We start from the raw sequence: 23885 nt of genomic DNA on the forward strand, positions 1-23885 counted from the left end.
GCATGTTCATAGCTTGAGTGACACATTTGTCAGTACGTCAAAGTTTCTTGGTCAAGGTATTTTCATCACGTTTGCATCCAGCCCTGCTCACTGTTACTTTGTATTTTTGTATATGAAGTTTTTTCTTCACTTTCAAGCCCTGTCTGCTTTGGCGGCCAAATTCCGCATCTCACGTGACAAAAATGCTTGCTTTGTAGGTTAATTGTAAAATTGATTACAATGCTTTGGCTTCCGTTTATTTGTGCAGTAAAATTATTACGTACATTGAGTTTGTTCCCCTCCATTTAAACGAATCAATTCTCCAAGAAGAAGGAGAGAGTGCGAGAGAGGCGACTGATACAGGACAAGGTGTAATGTGTTTTGCATTTGAGCCACCAGGATGTGAAATTAAAGCTTATTTAATTGGTCACGTGTATGTGTGTGTGCCCGCATGTCTACCTATCCACCTGCCTGGGTTTGAGCCACAACACACATTTCTCCACAACTCCTTAGTGAAATGTAGGCGTAAAAACACACATTTCAACATGTTTTTTTCTATAATGCAATGTATGTAAATCGGATAAATCATTTGCAGTCTTAAACTTTACAAAGCATTCATTCGAAAAGCACTGACATAGTTGTAGTTATTTTATTTATTTATTTATTTTTTAACTAAAATAACCTTGCCTGTGCCTGACTAAATTCACCAAAATCGTATTAGACTACTTGCGTCAATACTTAGACGTGGTTCCAGTAGGCATTTAAAGTAGTTTAGATTAGTGGTTCCTAACTAGGGATGTGCGAGTACCGATACTAGGTATCGGTATCGGGCCGATACCAGCCTTTTTTTCCAAGTACTCGAGTACTCGTGACGCAGACGAGTACAAGCGACCGATGGCAGAGGGGGAAGACGTTAAGTGAGTCCTCCTTGCCTGTAAGTGGCGCTAGCTTGCAGCGGTTTTTCACCAGAACTTCACCGGTTTGGAAATACTTTTTTTGCATTTTTGTGTTTTATTTTGAGCGTTAAGACTAAAGAGTGTCAAAATCAAAGGAACTATATTTGTTTAAAAATATCTTGAAGTGATTTTTTTTTTTTTGTATTTGTCAAAATGTACTACTGGTATCGGCAGTTGGTATCGGTATCGGTGAGTACTGAGGGTCTGAGTATCGGTATCGGTCTGAAAAAAAGTGGTATCGAACATCCCTATTCCTAACCATGGATGTTTGCCTACATTTGACTCATTCAAGAACGCCTAATTTTATTACTTTCGCACTTGCCTTTTGGTGGTACAATCGATATCGTCCTTGTTCCTGCATTGAAATAAAAAATGGAGCACTCCTTTTGTAAAGCACTTAGCACTCTTGCAAGACAATGGATTGCATTGCTGCTTATCTCAGCCAGATTCAGGCCTTCGCTGAATATAAAACGATTATTGCTATTGCCCTCTTCAGTAAAGGCACCAAAATATCATTTATCAAACATGAATATTATCAGAAACCCTCTAATGTGGCAGTATTAGTCAAATGGCCGCAATGTATTTTGTTATTACAACACAGCTATATCTGCTTCGCGAAAGCTGTCCACATGATATTGATGAGTCTCAACACAATTTCTTAGTGTTTGCAAAGTGTTTGTGTTATAATACTCACTTGATAATATTTCTACTGGTTGTAACCAATATTCCATACTTTGCTATACATCCCGACGTGCACAGCTCTATTAAGACTGCATGGTGGGGAACGGTGGGCTAATTTATTCCCTCCTGGGATGCCTGAGGGCTATAAAAGGTGCCAGTTTGAGTTCGGTGAGATCTTTTTTACATCCTCGCCCAGCGCTACTCACCTCCTCACTATAAACGCTTTCTTTCTTCTTTTTTTTTTTATGCGTTTTTAGTTCACCCACTTATAATCTGAGCAAGATAGCTCTCATGGCTGCAAGCGGCATAACTCTTTCCCGCTTTTGCTTTATCTCCATGTTCCTACAAGTCAGCTTGAATAGGGAAAAAAAACCATTATCGCAAAGCTCACAAAAGAGCCAGACGTCCGCGTTGAAGATGTTCTCTACGTGATATATTGATCGATCCGCGGAGACTAATGACGTTGCGGTGAATGGAGGAGAGGATGGTAACGTCTGCCGGGGTTCACGCAAACTGCAAAGTGCAAATGAAGCACTTAAGTGACACAAAAAGGTCGGGTCCCGCTGAATTATAATTTGACCCTACATGCCTCGGGGTTGTTGTTGGGCCCTCTGCCTAATTACTACTCATGACTAGAGCGGCCTAACGCTACGTTTACACTGTTTTCCTCAGGATGCCCCAATTTCAGGCCACTGTGGACAAAATTGTGAGACAAGGTAGAATGTGACAAATATGACAGACCCCGGCAGAATGGGACAGGCTAAAATAATTTGTGCATTCTTGGACGTATCTATGAAATAAATTAATTAAGCACATACAATGTGATTTATCCAACCTCAGATGAATTGAAATAGCAGATTCTGCATCTTCAAATACAACGTCCGAAAGGGAAGCACATCATAGTGCAGGTAAAATGAAAGGTGGTCAGGAAAAGTTTTTCTGTCATCATTTATGAAATGCCACAAACAAAAATGACATTATTTCTATTCGGTGATTGCAATTTTGAAGCCTCTGACTGAGCTCTGGTCTCTCTTGGAGCAAATCACAAGAAGGAGTCATGCTATATAAACAATGCACTGTGACGATTGGTGCTGGTCTACCCAGAGCACCTTTTGGTTTTTTTTTTTATTTCTGTAACTCTTTGAAATGTTTGTTTGCCTCTTCCACTAACACTTCCAATTCCTCCATTTTTAAGCTAATTTTGCACTCCCAAATTATCATAGTGAAAATCAGTAGAGATTCCTACAGCACAAAATCGTATTTTAAATATGGTGGTCTCCAACCACTTTAACACTTGTTGCCAACAGGGCATGTGATCTGTTATGTCTGTTCACTGAGTAGAGAAGGTTTGTGGCGTTTTTTTGTTGTTTTGTTTTTTTTGCGCCTTCTAGTGCGGAAAATACAGTATTCAAATAAAATAATAATTTGTGTGTTTTAGAGAAAAAAACAACATAATAAATTAATCATATTAATGTCATTTGTTTTCCTCTGTATCAATACAGTGATGTGCACAGTGGATTCATAATTCATAACAGCTGCAAAGGATAAAACAAACACATTAGGCCGTACGTAGCACCTGCGTCAACTCCATCGCCGATTTATTTATTTTTTTTATTTTTTTTTATTTATTACCATCCAACACCTCATAATCGGCAGGCTCTCAGCAATATGTTTAGATGTAAGCGGGCCGTTTGGTCTGGAGGCATCTGATAGGCTCGGGCTTAGTTGGTTAGACAACGGTTGCCTCCGGAGTAATGTGTGATTTTTTTTTTTTTTTGGTTTTCCTTTCAGTGCCCCCCTAGAGTAATGCTGTGTGATTACCCCCCCCCCCCCTTTTTTTTTTCCCCCTTTATGGAAAGCACTCGAGGCAAAGCCCACCTACAGCTTGACGCGCGGACACGCCTCCTTTTAATCCGCTGCCATTCATCGGAAGAGAAAGCAAACAAAGATGACTTTTTGACAACACTGGAAATCAAACCGCAGCTGTCAAGAGATTTTCACGAAGTGAGGGAGGAAAAAAGGGGGGGGGGGGGGGGGGGGGGGGCTCCCCTTCGCTTCGCTATCGCTCGTCTTCGGCAGCTCAACTTCTGCTGACGAATTTGCTCTCTCAGTTGAAGAGGGTCAAAAAAAAAAAAGAAGATGGGGAGGCGAAGGAGTAAGGCAGAGATGATGAACGCGAAACTTTGAGGAAAAAAAAAAAGCATTTAAACGGATTAAATACAGAACTTAGAAGGCTCGTTTTGCTGATCTGGTGAGCAATTCAGTCAAAGAAGCTCTTTCCATCCATGAGCTCCTTGTTAGAAATAGTGGCACTCTAGGTGTCATTTTGTGGGTTCGCAGAGGGCACCGATGTTTTTTTTTTTTTTTTTTTTTTTGGATTCAGGGGTCGAGGAGACGATGAAATGTTGCCGTGGTTCAAGTGGAACAATGGCTGCCCTGCAAATTCACGCCTTGCTTGGGGGGGGTTGTGAAAAATGTTGTTCTTTGGGGCCCCTTCCGTCTTGAATAGATTTGTTAAAGCCCCTATGGTCTCTTTATGCTAAACAGAGTGCAAGCATGCAGGAGAGGGCAAAGAAGGCGTGCCCCAAACCACGACATCACTACTTTTAGGCTTACTTTGATGCCTTTTTTTTTCTTTTCTTTTTTTTAAGGGGGGAAATCCAAATCTTTCTCCCCCTCTCGTCATTTTCTTGTCCCATATATCCTCCTCCTTCAGTTCCCTTACTTCCCCTTTTCTTCTCTTTCTGCCATCCAAAGATAATCAGGTTTATGTAAAGTATGTGTGCTCTTTTGACAGTCGGCAATACCTCATTAATTCAATCACACCAAGCGGCCATTGTGTTCCCAAAGTGTTTGAAATGCGTAACAAGGGATGGGGAGGGGGGGGCCTTTTTTTTTTTTTTTTTTTTTTTTTTTTTAATCCTGTCAATCAATGTTAACATTTTTCAAGCTGTTGCCATGGTTTGAGGCCAGAGTTCATGAAAACAGTGAATATGGGCCAACACGACAAGAATAAAGACTTATTTGAGATTGGTCTTTTTTAAAAAGGACATCTAGCATGCACAAAAAACACGAGAGGCAAATGTAGACAACTTTGGACACTATAGCGTGGATGAGAGGTGCTGGGGGGGGGGGGGAGGGGGGGGGGGGGTTAGGCATTCGGAAACCAAACAGGCACCATAAAAACTTGACCTGGGAGGGCTCTGGGAAAAAAGTTGATGAATCGCACTCCGGAAGGAATATGTTTGTTTTTTTTTCCCCAAAAAAATACATGGTCTCCGATAGCACTTTTTGGTTTGGTTATGTTTGTGGTCTTTGCACTCTCGAACCCTTCGTTCGACCGGGCACATATGACCATCCGCGGGTTTGCCTCGACGAGACCTTTTCAACGGTGTCACTCCACGACATTGCATTCCGGAAATAGAAAATATATATTGTACTGTATAATAAGTAAATAAATAAAAAAAACATACTTTTCATGGAAAAAAAAAACATAAATGAAAAAACAAAAACAAATGATGAATGAAAAAGCATTCATAATAAACTAAAAATCATACCAAAATACATTTAAAAAAAAACATACATAATAAATTAAAAAAAAAAAGTATATATATTGCGCTTTATAATAAGTAAATAAAAAAAACACATACTTTTAATGGAAAGAAATGAATGCAAATTAAAAAATAATATATATGATGAATGAAAAAGCATTTATAATAAAATAAAAATCATACCAAAATGAAAAAAAAAAATATATATAATAAATGAAAAAATATATATAATTAACGAGATTTTTTTTTTATTTTATTTTTTTAATTAACGCAGATGTCCATTATCTCGGGTAGTTTTGGGAACGTAACGCCCGCGATAAACGGGGGAACATTGTATTCGATATGCACTTGATAAAATAAAAAATAAATCAAATAAAAAATACAAGTATACATAATTAACAAGATTTTATTTGTATTTTTTTAACGCAGATGTCCGTTATCGCGGGTAGTTTTTGGAACGTAACACCCGCGATAAACGGGGGAACATTGTATTACATATGCACTTGATAAAATAAAAAATAAATAAAATAAAATAACAAAATAAAAATATACATAATTAACAAGATTTTATTTTTTTTATTTTTAACGCAGATGTCCGTTATCGCGGGTAGTTTTTGGAACACAACACCCGCGATAAACGGGGGAACATTTTATTACATATGCACTTGATATATCTCTTTTTATCTCATGTTAATTGATACTAATATACGTTTTACATTGCTGTTAGTACTACATAAACACACACACTCTGGACCAACTTCCACAATCTTCAGCCAATTCACACTTGCACAAGTGATACTAATAGTCATGCCTGCCCTCTAGTTGTCGAGCGTGGTGCACTACCTGCAGAGTTGCAGCAAACAAAAAAACAACAAAAAAACACATGTTACTTCACAATTGGGTCATTGATGATTTATGCAAGGTGGGTTCAGTTCCCTCTCATTGGCGGTGTGATTGTAAAAAAACAAATATATCCTGTGAAAGATTGGCACACGCTCACAGGTGTACTCCGAGATAGACTTCACCTGATTGGGACCCTGACAGGAAAAAATAAATAAATAAATAAATAAATAAATAAATATAATAATAATAATAATAATAATAACAAAATAAAATACAATAAAAAAAATTGTTGGACATATTGGTCTACTTGCATTTGATGAAGTTATAATGCAATAAATAAATAAATAAAGATTTGAACGTGTTCAGACAACACCAAATAAAATCCAAAATAATTTTAGGGTGTAAAGTTCGAATGTCAAGGAGATCCCAATCCCCTCTTTCTGTGTTCATTTACAACCTAATCTGTGGTGAGAAAGTGGAAAAAAAAAAAAAAAAGCAGAGTGAGAACGAGGCAGATTAAGCGCATTGAAGCGTTTTTTTTTTTTGGGGGGGGGGGGGGGGGGGGTTGCTTCCTATAACGCATCACCGACTCCTTTCAGGCCAATTTAAACACTGTTTGTTTATTAGCGCTTTACGGACGGCATTAGCGTCCTTGGCTTATCTCGGCACACACGCAGAAGGCCACAATACGTTACTGTTCAAAGCCCAGATATGCGTGTGTGCGTGTGTGCGTGTGTGTGTGGTATACTCCGTTGTTCTCGTTGCTCCTCTGACCCCGTTTAAGTAGTGAAAGACCATGTGAGACACTAATTATTGGACACGGATGCTCTTGTGCTCTGTGTAAACATGCTGCACACACACAGCGGCTACACAGCCTCCGTGACGCTGACAAAAGACTTAAAGGTGCACTGCGGAGATTTGCGTTGAACTCATCTGTCTATGTTTTTTTTGTTTTTTTTTCCATAAATGCACAAAGCTATCAGCTGCTGATTCCGCCGCTTGAGAAATACCTCTGGTTTCTCTATCTGATCACGCTTGTAATAGTATTTTGACCACAAACTGGCGTACCGCCCTTTTTTTTTTTTTTTGCTTATAGACAATTTATGGTCTCCGTTTTTTTTATGATTTGCTCACTCTGTTATATTCTAATGCTCCTTGGTGATGATAAGAAATATTAACTCATTCACTCCCAACCATTTTCACTTCACTCATTTGCTCCCAATAACATGTAAATACGTTTTTTTTTTAATGTTGTAAGTGTGCCAAAGACGTATTTATACGTTTTGTTTTTGTTTTGTTTTTTAATGCTAGAGCATACAGAAGACTTTGATGCAGCCTCTTCTCGCAACACCTTGGGTGGTCAACATGCCCTCTGATAGGATACAAAAAAAACTTTATTTACATCATTTAGACATTTTTTTTTTAAATCAGATATCATATTTTAATTGATTTATTTAATTTTAGTATTTTTTTTTTTTGCCAAGCCATGAGTATGTTATAAGGTAGTGTAAGTGTTTTTTGTTTTCAATAAAATGTGCACAAACTTTGATCAAAATCTACATTATCACACAGTGTCACACAAATATTGATTTTGATCAAAATTAGTGCACATTTTAGTGTTAAAAAAAGAAATAATTTGTTTGATCTATTGTGAGGACCAGTTGTCCACGTTTCATTCAGCATTCAGCAGGTGCCCTATTCACACCTGTGACCTTGTAAAACGGAGTCACATGACACTGCGGATGGAAAATGTCTAACTGTGCTCAATTTGGACATTTTCACTTAAGGGTGTACTCACTTTTGTTGCCATGGCTTATATTCTGAGGGAACAGCTCATTTAAGATATAATTAAATATAAATATATGCAGAAATGTGACAGGTGCACTCACTTTTTGTGATATATGTCACGTTATAACGTATTTGGATTTTATTATAAAAGAGCATGTATTATCATAAATTGTTTTGCTTTAACTATTTTTTTTGTGTGTGTTTGTTTTCAATGCGAGGACAGATATGGCTTCGCCAATATGCAACGCACGTCAAAAGCAATCTGTGCCGCGGAATCACAGACGTCTTCATCGTGTGAGTGACAAGACGCATCAATGTTGCATGAAAATAATTTGCAAGCTTTATTCAATCTACATACATCTAACCCCACGCCATTTTTTTTTTTTTTTTTTTTTTGCGCCAACTCTAAAACTCACTCAGATGAGACGCCGTGTGATTGTTATCTAGCCGTGCCTTTGTATGAAAATCAAATTGGGAATTGCTTTTTTTTTTTTTTTCCCTCCCCCCTTTGATTCACTTCCATGCAAACAAAGAACTTGTTTTCTTATTTTCATGTAAATGTCTTTTTCATCGGAGACGACAAGTGTAATCAATCTTCTTCAAGACAAGGTAGGAGGGCCTGCCAAGGGGGTATTATTGGTACTTAGTAGCCCGGGGATCATAAAACAAGGAAATTGAAAGTGATATTTAATTGACACTGCCATTTCCACCGCATGGCGAAATTCTCGTCTCCCGTCGCTGCGTCTCTCCCGCGCGCGCCGCCATTTCACTCTCCACAGGTGAAGACAGGACAGAACGCAACGTATATTCTTTGCAAAGCCTCCTCCTGTCAATCTGAAAGCACGGCGCTGCTGCTGGGGGAGAAAAAACAAAAAAGCAACAGAAAGTTTCTACTTTGAGAAAAATAGATTTTATAAATGTCACTTCATCTCTGTGGTGCTCTGTAGTGGTGAAATGGAACTTGATTAACATTTTGGATCCACCTGAAATAATCTAACTCACAGTTGGCCCATCTGGTCTCAGGGTCTGATTTTATTATTATTTTTTGCTAATCTGTACCCACAGTTTAGTAAACTGGACCCACAGTTTACTAATCTGTACACACATCATTTTAGTAAACTGTACCCACAGTTTAGTAAACTGTACCCACAGTTTACTAATCTGTACCCACAGTTTAGTAAACTGTACCCACAGTTTAACAATCTGTACCCACAGTTTAACAATCTGTACCCACAGTTTAGTAAACTGTACCCACAGTTTAACAATCTGTACCCACAGTTTAGTAAACTGGGCCCACAGTTTACTAATCTGTACCCACAGTTTAGTAAACTGGGCCCACAGTTTACTAATCTGTACCCACAGTTTAGTAAACTGGGCCCACAGTTTACTAATCTGTACCCACAGTTTAGTAAACTGGGCCCACAGTTTACTAATCTGTACCCACAGTTTAGTAAACTGGGCCCACAGTTTACTAATCTGTACCCACAGTTTAGTAAACTGTACCCACAATTTAACAATCTGTACCCACAGTTTAACAATCTGTACCCACAGTTTAGTAAACTGGGCCCACAGTTTACTAATCTGTACCCACAGTTTAGTAAACTGTACCCACAGTTTAACAATCTGTACCCACAGTTTAGTAAACTGTACGCACAGTTTACTCATCTGTACCCACAGTTTAGCAATCTGTACCCACAGTTTAACAATCTGTACCCACAGTTTAGCAATCTGTACCCACAGTTTACTAATCTGTACCCACAGTTTAGTAAACTGTACCCACAGTTTAACAATCTGTACCCACAGTTTAGCAATCTGTACCCACAGTTTACTAATCTGTACCCACAGTTTACTAATCTGTACCAACAGTTTAACAATCTGTACCCACAGTTTACTAATCTGTACCCACAGTTTAGTAAACCGTACACACGGTTTAGCTCTTCCGTGGCGTTATGTAATACGCATGCGCACGCACGTTCGAACGGATGCTTCTTTTCATCTTCAACTCTGTGTATTCATCAGCTGATGTGTAATGTTGCGCTCGTGCCACTGTGAGGCGCTCAAACACTTTTCTTCTTTCTTTCTTTCTTTTACTTCCGTGTTAAGCCTGACGGCTGGTGAAACGCGGACGTGTTTTGTTGTGCTCCGCAATTAATAGGCCATACTTGGCTAAAGAAACTTCATCCTTCCGTCATCCATTCATCCGAAATGCATCGTTAAGCTGCCAAAACTAGTCTACAGTTTAAGATAAAAAAATATATAAATAAATAACCCCATGCGTATTACATAACGCCACAGAAGTGCTATACCGTGGGTACGGTTTAGTAAAGCATGGGTACGATTTATTTACTAAACTGTGGGTACAGATTGTTAAACTGTGGGTACAGATTAGCAAAAAAATAAAAATAAAAATTCAGACCCTGACACCAGAGGGGCTCTGTAGAATGCTAAGAAAACACTACTGTTATAAACAAAAACAAAACAAAACAAAAATACACAATTATGTTTTCCTCTTTAAATATTGTATATATGCAAGGTTAAGCTTTTAGTAAAAAAAAAAAACATGTATAACAAACGTTAAATATAGATAGATTATTCAAGGCAAAGGTTTCCCGCGACCACTTGACAGTTAATGCTTCCACAAATGAAAGTGTCTTTCATTTAATTACTACTTTGACAGTCTCCGGTCTCTGGCAGTGCACAAAACAGGGAGAACTGAGTACAATTACCAGCTGAGATAATGTCCCTTAAATGGAAAGTGACACTGTCTAATTAGGATAAACTAATGAGATTAGAAGTCGTCTTTGTCCTGTGACTTCTCCAGAAATATAGGAAAGGTTTCACTTTGTGACCATTTTTCATCATCTTTATGATAGGACCTATTGTATCGGCGTTACACAAATCATCAGCCATTTATGTAAGGACAAATTGAAACTGTATTTGATTAGCTTTATAAATGTGTTCCCTCAATATGTACTTAAACATGATCAATTTGGTTGACAGAAGAAGACACCATGCTATACAAATACTCATCTACTTTCACCTTGGACAATGTTATGAGGTCCAACATTAAATAAAAATTGACAGAGAAAATTGACCCTTGCAAAAACAAATAAAATCTTGCTAACCGAAAACATCATTTAACACAGTAAAATTAAAACATTTTCATATATTTAGAAAATTCAATATTTTTTGGCCATGCCTACATTTATTGAAAATGGAAGTTATTTTTGCCGAATGATTAAAAAAAAAAAAAAAAAAAAAAAGTATGAGAGAGAACGTGCAAGAGAGTGATTTGACCCTTGAAATTTGTGTATTTTATTATACAGGTTTTATTATTATTATTATTATTATTATTATTATTATTATTATTATTATTATTATTATAATTATTTATCAATGCATTTATTTATTTATTTACTTACTCGCATACTTTTAAATTTACTGATGTCAAATTTATTTACTTGTAAAAAAAAACAAAAAACAAAGCAAAACTTGTATACGCACTTCAAAATGTTTGCTTTGTTATTGTTTTGTTACCTTATTCTTTACTGCACAACCGATTTCTGTTTCATGTACAGCACTTTGGATACAGCAATGCCTGTTCTTGAAAGTTGATTTGAGTTTATTTTATTATTATTATTATTATTATTATTATTATTATTATTATTATTATTATTATTATTATCATTATTATTGTCACTTCGCCCGTTACTTCCAGAGGTGCAGCATGAATGAATCCGTCCGACCGAGAAAAGCTGCCGCTTAAAGAGCTTGCCGTTGACCTACGGCGGCATTAGGTGAGCGCTTTGGTGACACCCGGCAATTGGTGTCAAAGAGAAGCCGAACAGGAATGATTTATAGCTCAGGAAGATGTGACTGGCTGCTACCGCCGCCACAATTACCTCGACTGCTAAACTCGCAAGGCGCATGCTTATTGGCTGTCTCCGCAGCCAACACACGCACACGCACACGCCTCTCTCTCTCTCTCTCTTTACACATGCTGTTTATGTTTGAATGGTCGGGCCTCTGCTTTGGCCCGCCTTGTCCACTTAAAAGGGCATTAATCAACTGCTACTTTATAAATCGGGAGGTCCTCGCAGGCTCAAAAGCGATTATGAGGTCAAGACTCTGCAGAAGTACTTAAGCATTTCCCAAACCCATTTGGACTGGATATATTTTGCTTCCTTGAGGCCGAGCAATTCATCATCATTCTCCCACTGAGGAATAATGGATCCGGCGGCAAGGGAGGACTGGGTATTAAACAAAAAAAAAGGAGGAACTCAAAGGGGGATTATCGCTCACCCTCTATTAGCTGTCTATTCCTGGTACTTATCTCCCGCTCCGTCTCTTACCATTCTTGTAAAAAAAGACATTGAATGACAATTTTGTTGAACCTCACCAGAAACGCAGAAAACTCTTTCATCCCCACCCCCGAAAAAAACATTCATTCAACTCATTCAGTTTTTAGTCAATTAAGGGCAACATCCTGTCGTCAGTGCTTTGCTTCATCAAGCGTCAACTATCGCAAACGTTTTCATTCTTGGGTGTAATGTAAAATTTAGAGAAACATACCAGATTCACTTACCGTATTTTTCGGATTATACGTCGCTCCGGATTATAAATCGCACCAGCCAAAAAAATGCATCATTAAGAAGGAAAAAACACATATAAATCGCACTGGAGTATAAGTCGCATTTTTGGGGGAAATGTATTTGGTAAAATCCAACACCAAAAACATACATGTCATCTTGAAAGGCAATTTAAAATAAAAATAAAAGAGAGAACAACAGGCTGATTAAGTGTACGGTATGCTAACGTCACATGACTGACATGCCTGGTAATGTCAGTAACGACGTAACATATTAAGAGTGAGTCGGTGACGGGAGTCGGAGGCGGAGCCAAAGGCTGGCGTTTTATTGACATCAGCTTCTGAGGTCTTAACAGCAACTCCCCACTCAGCTAGAAGCTAACAGGCTAACTCCCCTTTTCCACATAACAAAACCGGAACTCTCCCTTCCCTTCGTCCCAACGTTCCGTGGGTGAATTATGTTCCCATCTCTACAAGTTACTCATATAACTCTTGCATAAAGAACATGCTAACAAGTTTACCAAACTATCAGTTTCACTCCAAATCACTAAATCCAATGAAATCTTCATCCTCGGAGTCACTTTTAAACAACTCCCCCAACTCGGGAGGTAGACGTCCTCTTCTACCGACAATGTTGAATTTATCAACACAGGCCTAGAGCGCCCTCTTGCGGTTTAGTGTGAAAATAACGTGAAATGATATAATAATGTGTTAATTTCACACATAAGTCGCACCAGAGTATAAGTCGCACCCCCGGCCAAACTATGAAAAAAAAAACTGTGACTTATAATCCGAAAAATACGGTAGCTATGAAAACAGAAGAGATGATGAAGATCTAAAGGAAGGAATAAAACAAATAAAAATAAAAAAAGAATAGGAAAACTTCATGCAGAACAAAGTGAGGTTTCACCAGAGTCGCAGAGGAGCTGGACATAAAGTGGAGACGACAGTTTCCATTACCTGAGAATAATTTGCTGAGGCCGAGTAAAATTTGATGTACGGGGTGTAATTGTGTGATCATTTCCTGTCTGTTAATAGTTGATTAAATGGAAAAGCAGAGAGAAAGCAACACAAGCAGTTACAAATTGCTGGACCCTTGTACAGTTATGATATTAATTTAGATCTTGAGCATTTTCTAATTCTCAGTCTGTACTGTAGTGTTTGAACATTCATAAATCTCTATTTCCGTGCCCAGTTTGAGTCTGATGCAATCTGTCTGTCTTCACCGCCATCAAATTCACGTTGAACTCCCTGTGCCAATTTTTAGACATGGTCTGGTCCGCAGGTGTCATCTTTGTTTAGTCTCAGCCACCATACTGTGCACCAGACGCATGTCAAAAGAAATTCTCTCAGTACACCGGAATGCCCAGCATTCCCAAACCAGTGCATCAAGGATTACGTCGGCATAAAAATCAGGATGTGCCAGTTTTTTTGTTTTTTGTTTTTTATCGTCAACAGTTTTACTAAAACTCTTTGAAAAACAATTGACAAATGAGCTTAGACTTTTTTTTTTGCTTGGGCCCTCAACAAAAAGATTTTCATCTTTGACACGTGTAATTTAATAAAAATAAAGGACCAACCTGACTGTTATCAAAGCCTCATCACAAGCTCCAGTAGAGCACGGAATCGTCGGCTTTGAGTGATTGCGTTATCGTTTAATGTAAATTTGCATAAGACGTGCGCCACTTCATAAAAGCGAGCCGTCGAATCACAAGATAGGTGAAGAAAGTGTAAAACATAATTCGTGAACTCACATATTTTGAAAGTTTAATTTAATTGGTTGAAAAACTACATGTCAATATGAAGTAATGATAAAGCCGCATGAAAATGTATGAAAAAAACAAAAAATATCTGAAGCATGTTTATCATAATCAAAAATATCCGTAGGAAGTCTTTTGCTATTGGATGCATATTGTTTTCATGCAGAACACTAAATGTCATAAATCAAAATGAAAGTTATAAGGATGTCAACGAAGCATAGTAACTAAGCGACATTTATGCTGTTTTTATTTTATATTTATCATATTTGGACACATTCTTAAATGACACAATCAAATCTTGTCAACTTTTGTTTTATTACATCCTTTTTAATAATAGCTATGAATCTCTCTCTCTCTCTCTCTCTCAGTCTTGGAACTGAAATGCTGATCATAAATTGTCGAAGTGCGATGACTTGTCTCCTCCACTTTCGCACAGTGGTCTTACTAGTACCAAGAACAGATTAAAAAAAAAAAGTGCGCCACACTTTCCAAGCGGTCTCAGCATACTATTAGCATATATATGAGATTCGAGACATTTTCTAATATTCTTCAGCAGGACTCATCTGTCATGGCCTGGCGATGAATTATAAAATGCTTGTTTGGATGTAAAGAATCTGGGGAAAAAAAAAAAAAAAAAGTGCGCCTTACTTCAATAACCTTTACTTTGGGTGTATTAATAAAGAGGGCAGAAGAAACAAGATGTTGATCCTTTAATTTAAAAAAAAAAAGGTACTTTTGGTGAAAACCATTGATCAGTGGCTATTAATACAATTCAATTAAAGTTTATATTTATATAAGTTATTAGTATATTAATCGTGATTAATAAAAATTTGAAGATGTCATTAATCTGATTAAAAAATTAGGGCTGTCAAAGTTCAAGAGTTAATAAGATTAATTAATCACAGAAAAATGTCGCATTAATCACGTATTAATGTATATTAATCACACTATTTTTTTTGGACCGCACTTAAGCCTTGAACGTAACCGCGGATGGTTACATTGAAGGTCAGTGATGAGGTCAATGCACGGCATTTCCTACGCCTGTTGTTCCAAAATGAGCGATAAAGCGGTAAAGCGGTGTTAAATTTCGCTTTAAAAAAAACACCCCAACGGGACTTTAGATGAAAAAAAAGTAATTTGCATTTAATAATTGCTGAATCGCACCCAATTATTATGATGGTGTTACGTTTTGAGCAATACACGCATGCGTGCAATTGCGTAAATATTACGTTATTTTGTATGTATTTTATATTACGCAAGTAATTTAGCTGATTAATCGTGAGTAATCAAAATTAAAAAGTGTGATTAATCAGATTAAAAATTGTAATCGTTTGACAGCACTATAAAAAATATATTGTTTGACAGCTCTAATATCTACAAAAAAAAAAGTTTCACTTTACTTAATTGTATAGCAAATTAACCAATTATGGGCTGTGATGCTTTATATTCTCGCAAATATCCCATGTGTTAATTAAATTGGCGAAAAGTGCAGTGGCCTGTGTCCTAAATTAATTGCTTTCTATTAGATTACCTTATTGTAGATGAGACCGTGCTTTAGTGTTATAACATTTCCTTACATTCCATTTTCTTGAACATGATTGTTCATAGAAGCAAGCGTCTCTCTCTCTCTCTCTCCTTTTTCTACTCCGTTCTTCTTCAGATTGTTCCAAATGTGTGTCGTGGTGCTTTCGGCTCAGTTAATTAAAGCTAAGCTAAAGCGCAGTGGCCTGTATCCTACTGCTATCAAATCCATAACTTGGAGAGAAGAGAACATTTTCCATGAACCCGCCATTAATGCCGACGTTCCAATTCCCGCTTAAGTATGATCATATGCAATAATTACTGTACCGTTGTTACCGCAAAAAAGTTGAGAAGGGCTCGTGATGTGACTGGAAAATGGAGATGGTAAATGAATAAAAATGTGTAATACTGTAAAGTGAAAATAGCAAACAATCCCCTCTCCCAAATACTTTTCAATTCAGTTTTAAATGTTATCACGCATGGTAATGGAGTTTAGGAAATGGGAACTTCCTGATAGCTGTCAGAAAGAGAAAAGAAAACAGGCGGCGGGCCTTGTCTTCATCCCGTGTTTTGGAAAACAACCAAGCTCAGCAGTCCGCCTCCTATCTTAGCTATTGAATCTATTGGATTGGATTGTTTTACATTTTGATTGAAACGATGTCCGCGGCAGATAAAAGCGCCGTTGTAATTGAATCAGGGTGGAGTTGTTGATTCGCTCGATCTACAGCTGTGATTTCCATGTCCGAACATCCAATGCATAAAAGATCCACTCCTGTTTAACACACTTGCTGATTAGATCTGTTTAAAATAACGAAACAAGAGGCGTGTCCGTGTCCCGAGACGGGCCGGCATAAAGATAGTACATAGGAGAGAAGGTGGCGTAGCGAGGACTGAAGGGAGGGTCGACAACTCTACATCTTTCCCTAGCTCAGTGCTTCTCAATTATTTTCTGTCATGCTCCGCCCCCTAGTAAGAAAAAAACATCTTGCAACCACGCCCCAACCCCCACGCAACTATAAATAGTATCATTTGTCTATAAAATTGTTATAAGCACACCTGTGCATAACACTGTATCCGTATTAATGTATAAGAGAATAAAAAAAGAAAGAAATATGGACCAACTGACCCCGGGTTTACACCGGTTGCGGTTGCGGTGCGGCTGCGGTGCGGTGCGTCTTGACTGCGCGCTCCGGATGCGTCAATTTTTTGGCCAATCCACACCGGCTCCGCACAGCTGCGGTCCGGCAGCTCCGTCGCCCGACCACTTCCCGCCGTGTCTCGCGTGGCCGCGCGCGATCATGTGCCATTAAAAACAACGACAAACACACAGAAAGTCTGTGCTCAACAGAGAAGCAGAAAGAGAGGTGGGCTTTTATTATTTTGTGGCTTTCTACCTCCAATATAAACCTCTCCTCGTCCATGTTCGCTGGTGTCTAAACCGTGAACGCCCACGTCACGTTTTGCTGAAAAACTTGCGAAATAGGAGCTGGCGAGTGTTTTATTCTGAAAGGTAACCGGAAATTTATTTTGAAACTGCCTCGGTCTTCCTGTCCCGCTCGATGTGTTTTGTGCTAGCTTGCCATTTGCCGGAGGCCTACCGCTGCGGCGTCCGGCAAAAATAGAAAATAGGTCTATCCTTGCGGAAGGGCTGCGGCACGCCGCAGCTGAGACGCAGTCGACACGCAACGCACCCGCAAGCTGTGTCAACTGCACCATTCGAATGAATGGAATCTAATTGCTTGCGTCGCCGGAACGCACCGCAACCGCACCGCAACCGCATCCGGTGTAAACCCGGGGTTTCAACAAAGAATTGCTTTATTAACTGTTAACAGAAAAGATTTCAAGTGCATCTGAAATTCACAAATAAAATGAAATCTGTCATGGTTTGGGTTGGGTTTTTGTTATGGTTTCTTTGATTTGATTTGATTTGATTTGATTTATTTGTTCATTTTTCCTTTCGGACAGCATTGTGACAAACAAACATTTCAACATACAATTTTAACATATGATAACCGAAAAGAAAAAGGGCTGGCAGGAAGAAGCATAAAGCTTTCTTTGTTGATCACTTCAGTTGTTTTCCCTGTTTGTCAGTGTCTCGTTTTTTTAATGTGATCACGTTCACCTGTGCATGTCTTGCCACACCCTTCAGTGTTCAGCCAATCAGTTCCCTCACCCACATGTGTCTCGTCCAGGTGTCACTTGTTGTGTAATTAGTTTGTGTGTATTTAGTCACCTGTTTTCAGGTCACTTCTTGTTGGTCCATTGTCGTTTCCACGTTTTGCGGTTTCTCCCGTCTTGCCTTGTTATTTGAGTTTGCTTTGATGTAGGACTTTTGTTTTTGTCATTTCCTGTCTGCACCTTGTGCACCGCCTTATTTTTACATAAGTAATAAAACCCTTTTTTTGTTTGTACATTGCCTCGGCCTCCTCACTCTGCCTCCCCACCACTTGGGTCCTCAATCCCCCACAAACCTTGACAGAAATCCTTAAACTATAAACATTTTTTTCGACTGACCATGTCAAACCATATGATATGTAAAAATGAAATTACATAACATCAATAAATAATACTGTATTCAAACTCGAGGCAAACAAAACCCTGACACCACCGAGCGAATGCTCCCTGCGCACACTCTGCCAATATTGAGCACCACTGCCCCCTAATGTAATGGAGGTGCAATTGCACTTTATTCTAGGACAGTAAAAATAAAAAAAAATAAAATAAAAAAAAATAAATTAAAAAAATCATGTTCCCCGAGGTCAAACGCGCCCCCCTTGATGGAGCCTCGCGCCCCCCTGGGGTGGGCCCGCCCCACTATTTGAGAAGCACTGCCCTAGCTTCTTGATGGAGCTGTTTGTCTACAAGTTTGTGTGTGTGCGTGTCTGTGCTGTCTGACTGCCGTTGAAGCACCATCTGGTTAGCTTTCCATGTGTGACCGAAATGTTCACTAAATAAATTTAACGTGGCGCAGATGCCAGACGAACATTATGTTTGCATAAACTCTAAATGGCATGTGAAGTTAATCTGGGATGGACTTTAAAATGGCTTCGGAAGATTTATGCACATATGAAATTCTTTTTCCATCAAAGAAACTCGGGGTACTAACCGGCGAACCGGCAGGCTTCCCGTTCTGTCTCCCTCTGTTGGTCATTGCTAGTTTTTCGTTTATTTTGCAATTTATTTCGGTTCTTACGTTTCATATTGTTTAGGTTCTTTATAGTACAATAAAGGAGGCCCTTTTTTTTGTTTTTTTTATTATTATTATTAGTTTGAAGTTCCTAAACCAAATGGACCTTTTATTTGATTTGATTTGATTTTGGTCCACCCGTCTTTGGCTAGAATATCAAAAGGTATTAGTTTATAAGCATGATTTAGTGAAGCACCTTTATGAGGACTAATAAATGCGTGCTTCACAATGGATGGCTGATCATCAAATAATCACTCATATCACTTTGGGAGCAGGATGCTCATCAATCATGTTGAGCAAACAGTGACACGTAGCCCGGTGAGCAATGCATGCTGATTTCAGTATCACTCCTTGAAGGAGCCTTCATTAACTATGTACTACAATAACAATGTCAGGGATATGGTCACATTCTCAGTTTTTTTAATCCAATACTAAAATAACGGCACCAACATTGTTTCTTTTTTTAGGCATTGTACATCAATGAATGCAATTTAAAATGTGGTAATAGCAAATACAGTCAAACATCGGTTTTCGAACGCTTCTGTTCTCAACCAAATCGGTTTTCAACCAGAAAATTCGAGAATTTTATGTCGCAGAACTCGTCCAAAAAAAAAAATCGGCTCTCGACCAAACCGAAAAAAGCCGAGCGTACCTGAACGCGACTCACTCGGGAGCCGAGCTAACTCGAATGCGTCCTCTGTAGCACATTTGTGTTCCAAGTTCGTTTGGAGCAGACATGTTCATTGTTATTTACGCAAATCTTTTTTTTTTTTTTTTTTTTTTAGTTTTGTATCATGTATTAGCTCCTAATCATGAGTCCAAAGAAAGCAAGTGCAAGTGGTAAAGCTGGTGAACAAAAGAGGAAAGTAGTGCGCAGAACTATTGAATTTAAAAAAGGAATGTTTGCATTTTGTTTTTTGTTTTTTGTTTTTCATTATTTTAGTAGGATATCTAAATAAAACAGTGTCTATTTCTACCCTTTTCTATTTATGGTAAACAGTATACAGTGCAGTTTATGGTGTAAAATAGTAAAAAAAAACAAAAAAAAAACTTTGACTTGGAACGGATTAAAATTATTTACATTAATCATAATGGGAAAAATTGCTTCGGATTTCGAACAAATCGCTTTTAGAACAGCCTTCTGGAACGGATTATGTTCGAAAACCGAGGTTTGACTGTAAACAGGAATGGCCAAATTTGGATGTAGCACAAAACTGCTAAATAGAATATGTATCAACACTGAACTATTATGCTGGCCACAAAAATTCCGTGTAATCTTTAACATTTACTGACATTCAGATTAGGCCAACATATGTCACAAAGTCCAACCTTTGTCCTTACTTATATCTACGCCACCTGCATTTTGTATCAGCAGTATCATATCAAAAACAGCTTCTTTATTTTTTATTTTTATGAAAGACACTGATGGCGGTTTTATTAATTTTGCCTGTTAAAGATCCTTTTGGGTCACCCCGCTATAATCAATCATCTCTAATAACGGCCATATCTCGCGCTCCACCAGCCATGACCCCTCGACAGCTGAGCTCAGATGTTATCACAGCATGCACGCAGCGTTTTCCTTTCCCTGACACCGCAGTGTTACTGTACAACTCTCTCTCCTGTCTGCTGCTGCGGTCTTATGAGCAACCTTTATTGTCTTGTTGGGGTTTTATCTGCCTGCTGCAATTGGACATTTTGGCACCTTGTAACCTATACAAGGTGGAATATCTCCAGTGACTCAACACTGTATAAACAGACACGATCTGAAGTACCTATGAGTGCTCTCTCCACTCGATTATTAACAATCCACTTACTTTTCATATCCTCCAAACATTTGTGTCCATGATTAGATCATTTAATAACAAGCCTTAATTAAAAGACAGCAATGTAAAGGGAAAGCAACGTGAAAAATGCTAATTCCTCACCCAAAAAAAACATGACGGAAAGTGATATTTTCCGCCATTCGCCACTCTGTGTGAAATTCTAGGTCATTCTGCTCTCCAAGCACCAGCCCCTCCCAACCTGAGTAAACGAGCTGTTGGCACTTTGTGACATCATAAGGTGCGGACCGACCCCCGCACCGCCTCTGCAGACTAAACGCACGCCCACTTTCTCTGAGACCTCCATGGGATAGCGACAAGAGTAGCCTTTATCAGTAAACATTCTGTCCAAATAAATTCAAAGCAATCAACTATCGTTCACATTTGCAATGGCAACATGCAATGACAATTGGCCGTTAAAATCCATTGTGTAGACTACAAGTAAAACCTTTGTGCTGCTGAACTTAACTGAACAATTAGTGTCGTGATTACCGTGATTGCCCTGTAAGCAGTAGGTACCTTGTTCGTGACCTGCTCAGCTTTGTTTTTTTCCCCTCTCACTTCTTTTCTCTCCTCCCCTGATCCTCCATGATTTCTTGTGGCAAGGAGCCATTTTGTTTCCAATATTTATTGAAGATTGATGACTTGCGTGGCCAAACGCAGCGGCTCGCCGGAGGCGCAAGCAACCACACGGGGAGAGGCAGGATTTTACTGAACCGGGCGTTTTACTTCCGCGTTAGAAAACTACATTGACCATTACATCACCATGGTGTCGAAGATGTAATCATGATATGCCTATAGTTAACTGTGGAAGGGCTTAAAAACTGTGGCATAAAATCTTTAATACTTGTTAAAAGCACTCAAGCACCAGCCCCTCCCAACCTGAGTAAACGAGCTGTGTTGCACTTTGTGACATCATAAGGTGCGGACCCCCGCACCGCCTCTGCAGACTAAACGCACGCCCACTTTCTCTGAGACCTCCATGGGATAGCGACAAGAGTAGCCTTTATCAGTAAACATGCTGTCCAAATAAATTAAAAGCAATCAATTATCGTTCACATTTGCAATGCCAACATGCACTGACAATTGGCCGTGTTAACATCCATTGTTCTGGGTGACACGTGTACACTACAAGTAAAACTTTTGCGCTGCTGAACTTAACTGAACAACTGGTGTAGTGATTAGCGTGATTGCCCTGTAAGCAGCAGGTACCTGGTTCGTAACCTGCTCATCTTTGTTTTGTTTTTTTCCCTCACACTTCTTCTCTCTTTTTTTTTTTTTTTTTTTTAGGAAAAAAAAACAGTTCAATATGCTTTCCATTCATATCAGAACGTATGGCGTTCCACACGGTTCAACTCTGGGGCCTCTGCTATTTTCATTGTATCTGCTGCCCCCTGGATACCATCTTAAAATGCAGAAATGGTTGTTTTAAATGCTCCATATAAATATTAAGTTCAGTTGAGCGATAGGACTCAACCTCTTAATATGGATATAAGGACTGTGGTCCGACTTGTGTTCAAAAAGTGCATTGGAATACCAATAGTTGCAATTTAGTGCTTTCTTCTTCTTTTTTTTTTTTTTTTTTTTAAATAAAAGTGAAGTTATATACTTACAGTCGGTAACTGTATAATAAACTCTGTGACATATTGTTGATCTTTACATCAATACACATCACACAAAAGAAAGTGCACAAAGGGATTAAACAGAGATGTTTACATGCGCATGCCAGTGTTTGACCTTTTCACTCACATTTGATGTCAGCTCTTCAGACACATGCCCCGCCCGACACACACACACACTCACACACACACAAAACAACCACGCGAATGCCTTTTAACGGAGAAAAACCCCGCAAAGCAATAATGTGGAAATGTTAACAGCTCACAATTAAAAATGTGATTTATGTTGCAAGCAGCTGTTAAATGACACGACTGCCCCGACAATATTGATTTCCATATCATTAGCGTGATAGTTTTATTGTCCTATAATTGCCTTCATAAAACGCTTTCCTACCTGGGCAAACCCCTACCGCATATCGGGGACTCTTTAAACGAACAAAATGTCGCTTCACGCAAGTAACATGGGTCAACTGCAGTTTTCGCAGGTAATGATTACATCATTAAAATTTAGTCTATGCTTCACAGAGCATAGAGAAAATTAACTCCCCCCCCCCCCCCCCCCACCACCAAGCCCATTTTTCTGCTGAACATGAAATAATGATTTTCTGCCAGTATAATTACAAAGCTAACATCTGATAGAGTCAGCATCCGGAGGGGTGTGTGGGGGGGGTGGATTATCACATGCATGAGTATTAGACCTCATTACCAGCTTGACTGCAAAATTATTACATCTTGTAATTGGATGGCGAGATTTATACACAGATTGGGTCCGGGGTTCCTCGGCAAGATTGTAATTACAGGCTTCGCTGGTTCGCTACTTATCGCGCCGCGCGCAGGAGGGAGGAGGAACCAAAAACAAGCGGCCAAAAAAAAGAAAGAAGAGGAAAGGACGAGAGGAAGAAGCGTGTCATTAAGCACGGCGCCACTATCAATGGCGGAAAGGCGCCTGGGTCCAAGCCGGGCGAGCGGGTGGGGGGGGGGGGGGACATTTTCCCTTCTCCTCCTCCTCTATTTACGAGGCCAAACAGCTGAGGTGTTTGCGGAAGGAGTGCAAGGGAGTGGGGGGGGACGTTTATTATTACCGGGCTTTTTCTTCTTGACAAATGGGATTTCATTTATTTAACCTCTGCTGATCTATTTCAGCGAAACGTATAAACAAGCCATCCGTTTTTTTTTTTTTTTTTTGTTTTTTTTTATGAGCGCTGCCGAGTCGACGCCTCAATTATCTAAAGGCTAACTGAGTGTTAAAGTGAGCCATCTGCCAGTGGGAAGACCATTGATTTAATTTGCCTTGTAGTTGTAGCCGCCATACAACCGGGGCTCCGATTTTGTGTTCGCGGAAGAAGACGAAGAAGCGACGGATCGTACACTTGAGTTGACGGTGTTCAATGGGTCGCTCTTCCGAGTAAGGCAGTCACACAAACGCGTACGTTAATCGGCAGTGGTCTCGATACTTCACAAGTTCCCGAGTATGTCTTCAAAGCTCAAGATAGACTTTTTTTTTTTTCAACTGAGAATTAAGTACTTAGACCAGGGGTGTCCAAACTACGGCCCGCCGTCCACTTTTTAGTGACCCGAGACATATTTTAAAA

Source organism: Festucalex cinctus, chromosome 7 (assembly GCF_051991245.1).
Source record: "Festucalex cinctus isolate MCC-2025b chromosome 7, RoL_Fcin_1.0, whole genome shotgun sequence".
Taxonomy (NCBI): domain Eukaryota; kingdom Metazoa; phylum Chordata; class Actinopteri; order Syngnathiformes; family Syngnathidae; genus Festucalex; species Festucalex cinctus.